Genomic DNA, 13,034 nt, shown 5'->3' with positions numbered 1-13,034 from the left:
GGCTCACGGGCCCAGCCGCTCTGCTGCATGTGGGATCCTCCCGGACCGGGGCACGAACCCGTGTCCCCTGCATCGGCAGGCGGACTCTCAACCACTGCGCCACCAGGGAAGCCCAACAACAGATTTTTAAAAACAGTCTATGACAGATATTTTCCAGAACAAATACTACTACTACTCCTTAAAAAATATATATATGCTTACACATGGTGGTCTCAAATGAAGTATTTCCTTGTTTCTGCTTGACTGAAGTTATCCAGAATACTTAGAGATAATCTCACTACGGAATTTCAGTTGAAAGATTTCTCAGAAAAACATGTAGATGAAGTTCCTCTGCCACTCTTACTAAATGTGACCCTCTACAGATGAGGAAGTAAAGGCACCAAAGGATAAAGGCTGTTCTCTGCCAAGAAATGAAACAGATGACTCCCGCCCATCTGAAAGATAAGGATGTGTCTGGAAAGTGCAGGAAGCCACGTCTGAAGTTGTCCAAGACCTGTCAGTTTCAGTACTTAATACTGATACAGTCCCGTCAACACAGCGGTCACAGAAGGGGATAAGCCCTCTGGGCCAGCAAGGCAGGGCATCCATCGCTCTCAGCCTGACGTAGGGCACACACCCACCCACATGAAAGTCAGAGTGGCCGTGTCTGTGCAACAAGCTCCCAGGCAGGTACGTGAAGGTAGTGATGTGCCAGCCATGCGATCTGCTAGGGCACAGCCTGTCCACCACATCTACTGCCGCCTGTCTTCACTGTCACACAGCCATGAAGGTGTCCCCATGCCAAATGACTGGTCAGAGCTGCTCAGTGAATCCAGGGATCTGATTAGCCTAACAGATCTAAAAGTGACACTTTCCTTAACTGTGGGCTCCACTTGGGAAAGACTGGACTATGTGTTACGTGTACAGAGGTGAAAAGAAAGACTGCGTAATGGGACAGCAAGTGCCCTTCAACCAAATCTGCTGCACGTTGCTTTCTCCAAGTACCTGCCAAAGGCATTAAGTGAATCTTCCATAGCTTTTTACTCTTCTCCCATCCCAGGCCCCTTCTCTTCTAAAGGGACCAATATGCAAGTTAAATTCTGCTGAAATGAAGAGGCTGCCAAGGTGAACCACACATCCTGGGTTTTCTCAAACCTCACCACACAACAGAAAAGGTAAGATGGAAATCTACAACAAGAGGATTCATCTGCAGAAATATGGTATCAAGAAAAAGAAGAAATAAAGACAAATCACCTTCAACGAAAGTCAAATTCAACAGCTGTAGGAATTATAGGCACAGATGTTCAACATACAACCAAATTTAACCACCCTCGATCCTTTAGCCATACAACTGTAATAAGAACAAATGCCCAAAGTCACGATAAACTGAGGAGACGGCCCCTGGTTCTCATCTCACCAAATGAAGCTCCTTGGTCTCCATCCACCTAATTATCCAGCACTTGGAGAAGCCCACCGCCCCTGTACCAGTTACTGCCCGGGTTGCCCGCTGGGCCAGGCAAGGCTGGGCGCCCTGCAGCAGCCCGTTTCTGCAGCAGTGTTCCTATCGGGCAGGAGCCAGGACTCTCTCGCAGCTCTCCCTGAAAAACAAATAACAAGTAGGCAGCCCAGAATCCTTTTGCCTAAGAGCACTGGGTGGAACACCGCGGAGGAGACATGAAGGCAGAAAGGAACAGTCTCAGTATTCGCGCTCCTTACGATGCTTTATCAAGTATCCTCCAACACTGAACCACTGCTCCCCAGGGGAGATTAGAGCTAGGTTCCTGCGAGCCTTCGGCCACAGCACTTTCTTAAACCAATCAACACACACTCTTGTTTTACGGGTACTTCTGTTTAAAGATACCTTATTTAACATACGTTGCTGACTCACTACTACTGAACTCAGCAACAACGGACTGTAACTCATGCCTGAATGCGGCTTCTCTAACGCATTTTCTCCGTAAGGCACATCAGTCTTCTCATGCTGGGGAACAGAGACAGCACTTTGGCCCCATGACTGGGGGGAGGGGGCATTTCAAATGGCAAAAATAGCCAACAGAAAGCACAAAAATGTGAAAAAAGTGGCAATAAATAGACTGTGAAAAGGACCCTTGTTTACAGTATGAGCTGCAATGAGAAGCATCGCCTTGTTCAACCTCAACTGGGGACCGCGTGCGTTGGGAGACTCACATTTCCACCGCTCTGCGCATGTCCAGGAATGACCACAGAAGCTCCGTGAGTGCTGATTTTGAGGTTACGAAAAAATTTTAATGAGTAGGTGAATTCACAAACACAGAATCTGTGCGTAATGAGGACTGACTGTACTTTTAAGACCATGTCCAAACCAACCTCCCAAACTGACTCAGAATAAATCCGTAGCCCGACCTTACAGCAAATCTTACAAACTCCTGTGTCTGTGGAGTCCTGGTATTACATGCAAACCTACTCGAAAGCTGACCTCTGTAACAGAAAGAGGCTCCAGGAACTAGTGAAGTCGGGACCCCGAGGAGACTCCGAGGGAGACCCCTAACTGCAACTGACAAACGATGAATTAGAACAGCAACGCAGGAAGCCACGGGAAAGCAAAGGACAGACAACTAAAAATCATTTTGGCAGCAGTTTTGGTCTTGTGTTGAAAAGGTGCAGGTGGGAGAAGACTTTAACTGGAGGACACTTCTATCTGAGGGACACATCATTCTACGAGGTTTACACCACAGTTTCCACGATGCGGCAATGCACGCTTTTTATAAAATCAATTCAGTAATGCTATTTTAATGTCTGGATTTCTGAATGGGGATGGGATAGGGCAAGAAGTGCACGTTAAATAAGCAGCTAGTGCCAGGCATTGTGTGAGAACATTACCTTTATTACGTCCATCAATTCTTCCCAGCCCTGAAAAGTGCATTTTCTCATCTTGATTTTACAGCTGAAGGCTCAGAGAAGTTAAGTCAAGCACCCAAGATCACACACCCAATTTTACTCCAAGTCCATCATACCATCCGGGCTTCTTCCAAACGGCTAAAATAAGTTGAGACGTTGCTTGGGTAATTCAATTAATTGAGTATCCAGTGAAACAATGAATTGAGCACAGTATTTCTGGTAAACTTTAATTCATGAGTTTTCCTCTAGGTACTCAGATCTTTTACAAAAAGAAAAGAGGAAAAAATATTTTCTCTCTATTCATAAATCTTCAAACCAAATCATGGAAGACTACACACAGATCAAATAGCAAATAACAGAGGTCTTCATCCTGACTCCTACAAGAGTGTCACTTTACCCTGAGTGCAAAGGTGGCCCTGAGCAAGCACCTAACGGAGACCCTCGTGGTAGGTTTCTCTAGGCTCCAGACTCTGAAGGTTTTTGATCCCGCAAATGTTGCCTAACTGCTGCCGTACTGCATGAGGTTTACACTGTGGAAAGGGCATGCTCTAAGTGTCCACATTACTTAGCATGAATAAGCATTTTAGATGACAAGTTTTACTAGAAGAGGGAAAGGTGGATTCGTTGCCAGTACGACAGCACCATCTTCTGGTCAGTGAAATGGAATGAAGACAGAGAAAGTCCCACCTGGACTTAAAAAAGCACTTCAACAGTTTAGTAACACAGAAGAGGGGCAAGCTAGAAAATTCAGTGTCTGCAAAATCCAAATAATGTCGGTAGTAAACAAACAGCCTCACAAACCAATCACAGAACAGAAAAAACTTTAACTGTAGGTCATTACTGGTTGCCATTCTACTTCTGGAAACACGGCCAGCCTCTCAGCTCTCCCACACTGCAGAACCCATCATCCTTATGAAAGAAATTCCTTACCATGTCATCACTCACACTCACACCCACACACCTCTGGGTGCACCAAAAGGCTCTCTGAAGCTCACACACAAAGTTGAAATTTGATGAGGCAGTGATCAAGGCCCTCAGAATCTCATCCTTTCCAACCATATCTCCCACTAGTACCAGCTGGCAGTTAGGGAGCATCATCCTCTCTTATGCATTCTAACAAGTTGTTGGAAAGATGCAGGAACTGATGACAACATAGCATCATCTTTATGTTCCCCCAAAGCATAAGACCCCTTAGTAGATTGTGTTGGAGATGGATTTGGGCCTGAGGTCCACACAGGGCTTCCTACCATAGCCAATACCACCCCTACAGAAATCCAGACCAGGAGACCCCATCAGTGAAAAGACCTGATAGTTGCAAGAAGCCTCTAAGATCTAAACTATTTCCTAATCTCAAGATTAGGAAGAGACCCCAGACGCTGGTTTTCTAGGCCTGCCTTCTTCAATGCAGTGACCCCACCACTGGTCAAAAAGGCCCTTGGGTGCCAGCCTCTTCCTAATTTCACCCATCAGATACGCCACTGGCCTCCTTCCATGAGGAGGAGCAAGCAGGGGGGATGGAGGGGGGTCAGACACTTTAGCCACAATGTTCCTCTCTGGGTGAGAAGTGTGGATGTCTCCTCCCGGTCCACGGAGATATAAGAATGGAGGAATGAGCACTCCTGCCAGATGCTGTCCACACGAATCCCCAGCCCACACTGGTCTAGAGACAGGAAGCACCTAGGATGGAGATCTTTGTCAGAGTCACCTTTACTTCCTCCCTACTGCTAACACCTGCCACAGTGCTCTGCACAAATGGAAGAGAAGACTCTCCATTACATAAAAACTTTACCTGTCTCCTAAACCATCTGAATTCAAACTTTTTTGACCATGAGCTACAATGATACATTTTTATTGCAACCCAGTACACATACATGTATTCCTGCATGTACAGATTTATACCTGGAAAAAACTTAACATTAAAAAAAGCAAACCTAAGCTCTCAACACAAGGGTTTGTAAAAAAAAAAAAAAAAAAAGACAAGAAAATAAAAAAGCAAACCTATCTTTATTAGATGGGACTCACTCCGACATTTTCTAACTTTTTCCTTTTATAAAAAAGCTGGTCACACTCACTAAAATGATTTCACAGCCCAGTGAGAGGGTGAGCCAGCCTGACAAATTGTGTCATAAACATCCTCTTTCCTGCCCACATCGGCTCTGCCTGAACGATCATCTTTCTTCTCTGCTAACTCAGAATCAGCCTTCTCTCAAGGACCCCATCAAGGCCTCTTCTCAAAGTCTTCCCCAACTCTTCCCAGCACTGTCCCAAATACCAAGGATGTAAAATAATGACTAAGAGGCAGTCTCCACTTCAAGAAGTCAAGTCTCCTGGATGGGACAATTGAACACTATACGATAAGCCCTACGTAAGCCATCTTCCCTTCCTCTGAACACAAGACACTTGCCATCTGTATGCACTGATTCATTCATTCATTCAATTATTCTCTCCCACCTTGACTTGCTCCAGTATCATTTGTGTAAACAACATTTACATGTTTGTCCAAAGATGAATCCGTCAAGTAGGATTTCTTTTCTTGCAATCTTATTTGTCAAGGGCTAATTTTTGTGAACTCTAAATTAGGAACTGAAGTGCACTGTCACCGATTCTTGGAAGCCAATGGCCCATTTATTATTCTGCATAGCATTTATAAATGTGGCAGATAAATTCAATTTGGCCTCAGTCTCTAAGAGAAGGCTCTGAACTAGAGTAAATACAAAAAACACCAACCTCCTAGACACTTAAAAATAAATAGAACCTGCTCGAATATATCCATCAATTTTTGACCCTGTGCTACAATGCCACCAACAGACGTGGAAGAGTGCCATCAGGGATGCCACCTCTGACAGCAATCAGGCTTTACAAGAACAGCTCAAGTTGACAAACTAAGCACTCCATACCTGGAAATTCTTTTGAAAGCCTCAGACTTAAAAGAAAACCAGTGAGATGCAATATATTATTTTGAAACTTGAATTAAAAGACTACCCCAAATCAACATTACAGAAGTCTTGTACAAGGGATAAGATGCAAACTCCTAATTTTAACACATACATTTCATGTTTCCACCTTCTAACTTCCTCTCCAGCCACTCCACCACATGTACCCCCTGTTCCAATCAAACCAAAGGATGTGCTGGTCCCACTCTCTACCAGAGCTTTCTCAGGCTTCTTCTACTAGGCTAACTCTAACTCATTATTAGGATCAGCACAGGCACCACCTCCTCCAGGAAGCCTTCCTTGTTAACCCTCTTCTGCGTCTCCATGTCAGTCTGAACTGGTTCTCCCTCTCTGAGCAGTGTACCTTATCACAGCCCCCAGCATGTACTGATGCACTAGTTGTCTAGATACCTGTCTGCCTCACTAGACCATGAATTCCTTGAGTGCAGAAATGCTTATTATTTCATCTCTATTCCCCATCTAAATTCAGTCCCTTGGTTCTTCAACAGTAGACAGGCAAATATTTATGCAAAGATTAACACTGCAGCTTTCAAATGAAACCCCCCCCCCTTTTTTTTTTTCGGTTGCGCCACTCGGCTTACAGCATCTTAGTTCCCCGACCAGGGATTGAACTTATGTCCCCTGCAGTGGAAGCGTGGAGTCCTAACCACTGGACCACCAGGGAATTCCCAGAAACACATCTTTTTAAAAAAACTTGCGAAATACCTCATAATTATTCTCTTCTCTATTGTTACTGTAAAGAACACTGAACATAAAAATACAAGGTATCTAGCAATACACATTGATAAATTAATAAGGCTTACATCCATCTGAACCTATAATTACAAAAATGCACACCTAAATGTGACCCTGCTCACACTATAACACAATTCATATTTGGGGAAACAACAATTACTAAAATCAGTAGATGTCCTATAAGTAGCTCATACTTTTTTGCTAAATAATACGCTATTAAAATTTATTTCCTTTTCCTTTAAATTATCTATATAATACCAATAAAGGATTTATGAGAAAAAAAGTCTCAGTTTCAAAGTTTTATTTTCATGTGTTGGTGTCTTTTCTATGTTCTTTTTCCCAATACCGTAGCAGTTTGCTCCTCTGCCTTTGAAGCAATTAGAAAACAAATCTCTATGATGTTCCCCACGTTACTCCAATTCACATTAAGAAAGAACAAAAGACATTCCTACTAGTTGGACAGTGTAATATAAAGCCTTATTACTAAACAGTTATTTTAATCCATGCTTGCTTTTTATAATCATGAAACCTGAAAAACACTCTTAAATATCTAGATATGTTGACATGAGGTGACATGAGGTGTAGAAGTTAAGGTAAAACCCTGGTCTGAAGTCCTAGAGTAACCACCACTCTAACACTTCAGTGGTCTAGCATTTTCTGGCATTTTCGCTCAACATGATGAAGTGACATTTACCCTGCTACTAAAGTGATGTTTGGGCTTCTTTCCAGGATAAACAAGAAAAGACAGGTTGCAAAAATACTCAACAGTGGAAATATTATCAACAAACATCACAAATCAAAAATGTTTCATATCCACCTTCCCAGAATAGCAGATTTAAACCAAAAAGTTGAAGGAAAATCCAGAGAAACTTAATTCCATAAATTTCATGATTAGAAAAAAGATAACCATAAAATAACTACAGTCAACAATATGCTAGACGTCTAAGCATTTCAGAAGCAGGACGTTTCCTTTTGCTGTGCCCCCACACATATAAAAAAGAAAGTACTACGACATTATTCTTAAACTTAAATATTTTAGTACATAGGTAATATCTGTCCTAAAGAAAAACAGAAGATAGAAAAAAAAACACACGAAAGTAAAATTTTCCTATAATTTCACCACCCCAAGAGATTCGCTGGTAACATTTTTTGTAACAAAATAATATCCTGAAACAGCCACTGAAGTGGTCCAAAATCATTTCACTTATAGTATTTCAAATTTGCTAATACCAAATTTATTTCCTTTCTTTAAAATAGTAAGGTTGTAGACAATAGGGATCATGTCTGAGAAAACAATGCTAACATGTAAAGACTAACACAGCTAGCCTATTTAATCAACCAGTTCATTATTTCTGGTGACAAAACAACAAACAGCATTTGAAGCCTCAAGAATAAGAATCAGAGACACAGGGTCTGTGTTGAATTCTCAAACTTAGTCTCTCAGTGGCCTAAGAGCAAGCAGGCTGATTAATCTCATTGCTTCAAATTTCCTAAAACCACCAGCATCCTAAAATACTTCCCGAGAGCTGACTATGGCTGTGGTACTAAATCAGGCACAATGGAACCTGCTTTCTAACTTATTCTGCATAATCTTGAAAAGTATGTATGATAAAAACAACAAGAACAATGAAACATACAACTACATTCAAAGATGCACAAAATTTTCTGAGTAAATGAAAAGATACATATTCCTGGTCATAAAGACTGAATTTTTAAGACTGAATATTTCTAAATAAAGATGTCAATGGAATTAATTTGTTAAAATAGCAGTGAAAAATCCCAGTGGGCTTTTTGAGTGACCCTGACAGAATGAGTCTAACACTCAATACAAAGAATAAATAAAAGCTTATTTTGAAATAGGAGTCAAGAGTCCTAAAACTGTTTAAATTAAGTGTCCAGCAAAGAACTGGTTAAATAAACGATGATACCTTCATATGATGAAATGTTATTCAACTAAACACAAAAAAAGAACTTATTACATAGACATGAAGCACTGGTAAGTTAAAAGAACACACAGTAAAACAATATGCAAAGAATAAAATATTATAAGGTAAAATATATACTTAAATATAATATACACAGTTGAAAAGTAAATCTCAAATACTATTGCAATTATCTTTGCAATAGTATTTGAGAAGAGAAGAGGCACTACACAAATTTTTAATTTTTTGGTACTTTAAAATTTTTCCATTAACAAAAATTACCAATATTTAATAAAAAAGAGGTACAAATGAGTTGTTTCCGTTTTTTTTTAAGATCATTATGGACCCAATGATTTCATGTTTTCAGAATTTATTTTAATAAAATAATCAGAGATATAAAGAAAGACAAAGATGCTCATTAAAGAATTAACTTAAGGACTTCCCTGGTGGTGCAGTGGCTAAGAATCCGCCTGCCAATGCAGGGGACAGGGGTTTGAGCCCTGGCCCGGGAAGATCCCACATGCCGCGGAGCAACTAAGCCCACCTGCCACAACTACTGAGCCTGTGCTATGGAGCCCGCTCGCCACAACTACTGAAGCCCACATGCCTAGAGCATGTGCTCTGCAACAAGAGAAGCCACCATAAAGAGAAGCCAATGCACCACAATGAAGAGTAGCCCCCGCTCGCCCCAACTAGAGAAAGCCTGCACACAGCAACGAAGACCCAATGCAGCCATAAATAAATAAATTAATTAATTTAAAAAAAAGAATTAATTTAAAATAGTAAAAATTTGGATATAACTTAAACATCCAAAAGGGATATAGTTAAATAAGTTACATGTACCTATACAATGAAATACAATGCATCCATTAAAAGGAAACTCTTCGGGCTTCCCTGGTGGCGCAGTGGTTGAGAGTCCGCCTGCCGATGCAGGGGACACGGGTTCGTGCCCCGGTCCGGGAAGAACCCACATGCCGCAGAGCGGCTAGGCCCGTGAGCCATGGCCGCTGAGCCTGCGCTCCGCAACGGGAGAGGCCACAACAGTGAGAGGCCCGCGCACCGCAAAAAAAAAAAAAAAAAAAGTAAACTCTTATAGAAAAATGTGTAATGGCATGGAAAATGCTTGTGACATAATGTTAACTAAAAAAGCAGATCCAAAAATGCATTTAAAGTCAGGTCTCAAGTAGTATTAAAAATGTTATGAAAACACTATCTAGACAGAGTAAAACAAATGACAGGAAACACTAACCAAAATATTGTTAGTATTCATATCTACATGGAGAGACCATGGTTGAATTGTTTTCTTCTTTGTAATTTCAAATATTTCTCACATTTTCAAAAGTGCGTTTGATTTACTTCTAAAACTGGAGGCGGGAGACCACCACAAAAGTAATTTTTAAACAAATGACATTATAACTAAATTTGATAGGTTTCCTGAATACTCTGACAAAGCAAATGTTCTTAGATCCAGATAACATGGCCCCTAAAACACAAAACACAAAAAATCAAACCCAATCCTTCGGACAATAAGCAATTTAACAGAATATGAAGATTCAGCCTCTGAAGCACAAACACTGCATTTTTCCCGGTTACATTCAAACTGCCACAGGACTCTTCCTCATTGATGCTTTACTGCTGGCAATTATATTAAGAACCCGGGAAGCCTTATCTGGCAGTCAGGAAGCTTTCTGCCCTATTCTCACACCAGCTGATGCCTTAATTAGGAAGAGTCCAAGTTACTGCCACGCTCTTAAATAAATCTGCCTGATACAGATTTCATAGCAGAGATGCATAAAGCTGCTAATTCTCATGATTAAACACATAAGGGAATTAGTAAAACAAGAAGGTTCTTAATAAATATTATTAAAAATTTCCACAGTGCCTTTCGTGGATTAAGCGATTTAGAGAGGGAAAGAAGAGTCAGTTGCTCTTACAAGGTTTCAAATAAGATATCTACACAAAACATAGAGACATGCATGCTTCTTACTAATAACGATTTTCCTTTACCAAACTAAAGTACTCCATAAGCCAATACTATAAAAAAAAATCTTGTCTATATAAAAACAAATATATTGTTTCCAGGTTTCAGTACTTATAGAATAAAAATCATGTAGCATTTTAACCCACAAGTTAAGTCACCCATCGCCTCTCTCCAAAACAAGCTTTTTATTTTAAAGTCATGTCATAGTTGAACTCATTTATTTATTGCTATAAATTTATAATTCAATATAATTGTTGTAAGCCAACTCTAATACAGTTTAAGATTAGGAAAATTAACATGCAAGAAAAAACATCATTTGTTTTCTGGTTCTTTCTTGACTGTTTTGTGCATTTCCTCTTCGACAAGAATAAACATACAGTAACACACTAGCCAACTATGAAAAGTAGCACAGATGGAAGCAAAACACCAAATACTTTGTCAGGATATTGTCCCTCAGTATATATGTGTATTTGAAAGGAACTGAACTTAAGTCACTTTTAATTGGTTAAAGGAGGTAAGTAGCAGGTTCTTAATGCATTAACATTAGATTTTCTTAAAATGTTATTAAACAGAGAAAGAGGTAGTACAGCATGGTATAATATGGCAGGAAGTTTTGTGTCAAATGTAGATGCTATTAGGGTAACAATTAAAAAGCAAAGGTAAGGCATTCCACCTCCTAACAAACTGACCTTTCCACTGATGACAACATAAGCTCTGGAAAAAAATGCTAAAAACAAGTATCAAAAGGCTCTGGAACAGAAGCAGAAACAGGGAGATTTTGGAGGGGAGTCAAAACTTGGAGGAAGCAAACTGCCACAGGGTGAATTTCCTGGGTTTTTTTTTGGGATGTGACTCTGCCTTAAAGGGAATCTGTAGTAAAAAGGGCAAAGAGCAACTAAAACTCTGATAGAAAAATCCCATGTCTTTCTGGTAGGAGGAGTCAGGGGAAGACACAAGGGGCAACCAGTGGCAACACAGAATGAGGAAGGAATCCTCGAAGAGAGGAAACCAGAGAATGGGAACTCCAAATGTGGTGTAAAGATAGCCCACGTCCCCGGCTGACCCTTAACCATGCATGTGGCAGACTGAAAGCAGTCTGAGCTAAGATCTGAGCCACTTCCCACAAGCATGAAGGGGTTTGTAGTTTTAGCTAATTGCCCGCTAAAACTAAAACGAAAACATCAACACTCTTCTGAGGAATATAAGTGAATCCAGAGTCCACAAAAGAACATTCAAAATGTCCAGGAAACAATCCCAAATTACTGAACATATGAAGAGCCAGGAAAATGTGGTCCATTCTCAAAAGAAAGGTAATCAATAGGTACCAACACCTAGGTGACACAGATGTTGGAATTATTAGACAAAGACTTTAAAAGAGCTATTCTGAATATGTTCATTGAGGTAAAGGAATATAGGCTCAAAATAAAAGAAAGATAGGAAATCTCAACAAGAAACAGAAAAGGTTAAAATAAACTGGATGGAAATACAGAACTGAAAAATACAATATATGAAATTAAAAATTCACTGGATGGACTTAATAGCAGAATAATGATGACTGAGGGAAGAGTCAGTGCCCTGTAGATAAACAGAAATTATCCAATCTGAAGAAGAGGAAAAAAAAAGAAGGTAGAAAAAAATGAAAAGAGCATCAGGAAACACAGGAACAATAGCAAAATGTCTCCCACATATAGGTAGTTGAAATCCCAAACAGAGAGGCAAGAGAATACAGAACAGGAAAAAAATATTTGAATAATGTCTAAAAACTTCCCAAATCTGGTAAAAGACATAAATCTATACATTCAAGAAGCTCAGTCAACCCCAACAGGATAATTACAAAGAAAGCCATGCCAAAGTACATCATATTCAAACTGCTAAAAAATCAATGGTAAAGAGAACATCTTTAAAGTACCCAGAGAAAAATAACCCGTTACATAGAGGGCAACAATGATTCAAATGACTGTAGCCTTGTCATCAGAAACCATGGAGGCCAGAAGACAATGGAACATCTTTAAAATGCTGAAAGAAAAGCCCAGAATTCTATATCCAGCTAAAATATTCTACATGAATGAAGGCAAAATAAAGACATTTTCAGATAAAGAAAAACTAAGAGAATCTGTTGCCACCTCACCAGCACTGTAAGAAATACTGAAGGAAGTTCTTCAGGCGATACCCTGAAGAAATTTGGATCTTCAGGAATGAATGAAGACATCTGAAATGGTAAATATCTGGGTAAATTTTTAAAATTATCCTTTTAATTTTTTAAATATTTATTTATTTATTTAGCTGTGCCGGGTCTTAGCTGTGGCATGCGGGATCTTTAGTTGCAGCATGAGGGATCTAGTTCCCTGACCAGGGATTGAACCAAGGCCCCCTGCACTGGGAGTACAGAGTCTTAGCCACTGGACCACCAGGGAAGTCCCCCCTTTTAATTTCTTAAAATATGTATGACTGCTTAAAGCAAAACTATAACACCACTTTGTGGGATTTATAATCAAAGCACGTGTAATACATGTGCCAATTACAGCCTGGAAGACAATAGGAATTGGAGTAAATGTACCTATATGGATGTAAGGTTTCTACCTTCTA

General features: G+C 40.1%; 1 protein-coding gene across 3 annotated transcripts in view; it reads right to left on the bottom strand.

Moving 5' to 3' along the window:
• The window catches only part of PARN (poly(A)-specific ribonuclease), a 167,826-nt gene that overhangs the window by 89,088 nt on the left and 65,704 nt on the right, over nucleotides 1-13,034 (bottom strand). The window contains exon 22 of one of the 3 annotated variants that reach the window (XR_012326102.1): nucleotides 1,397-2,994. The exons of the other annotated variants lie outside the window; for them this stretch is intronic. The gene's annotated coding sequence lies outside the window, so the exon portion shown is untranslated. The remainder of the gene's footprint in view (nucleotides 1-1,396; nucleotides 2,995-13,034) is intronic. 3 annotated transcript variants of the gene reach the window in all.

The sequence above is a fragment of the Tursiops truncatus genome, chromosome 15, assembly GCF_011762595.2.
Source record: "Tursiops truncatus isolate mTurTru1 chromosome 15, mTurTru1.mat.Y, whole genome shotgun sequence".
NCBI lineage: Eukaryota > Metazoa > Chordata > Mammalia > Artiodactyla > Delphinidae > Tursiops > Tursiops truncatus.
This window is presented reverse-complemented; position numbering and strand designations above follow the sequence as displayed.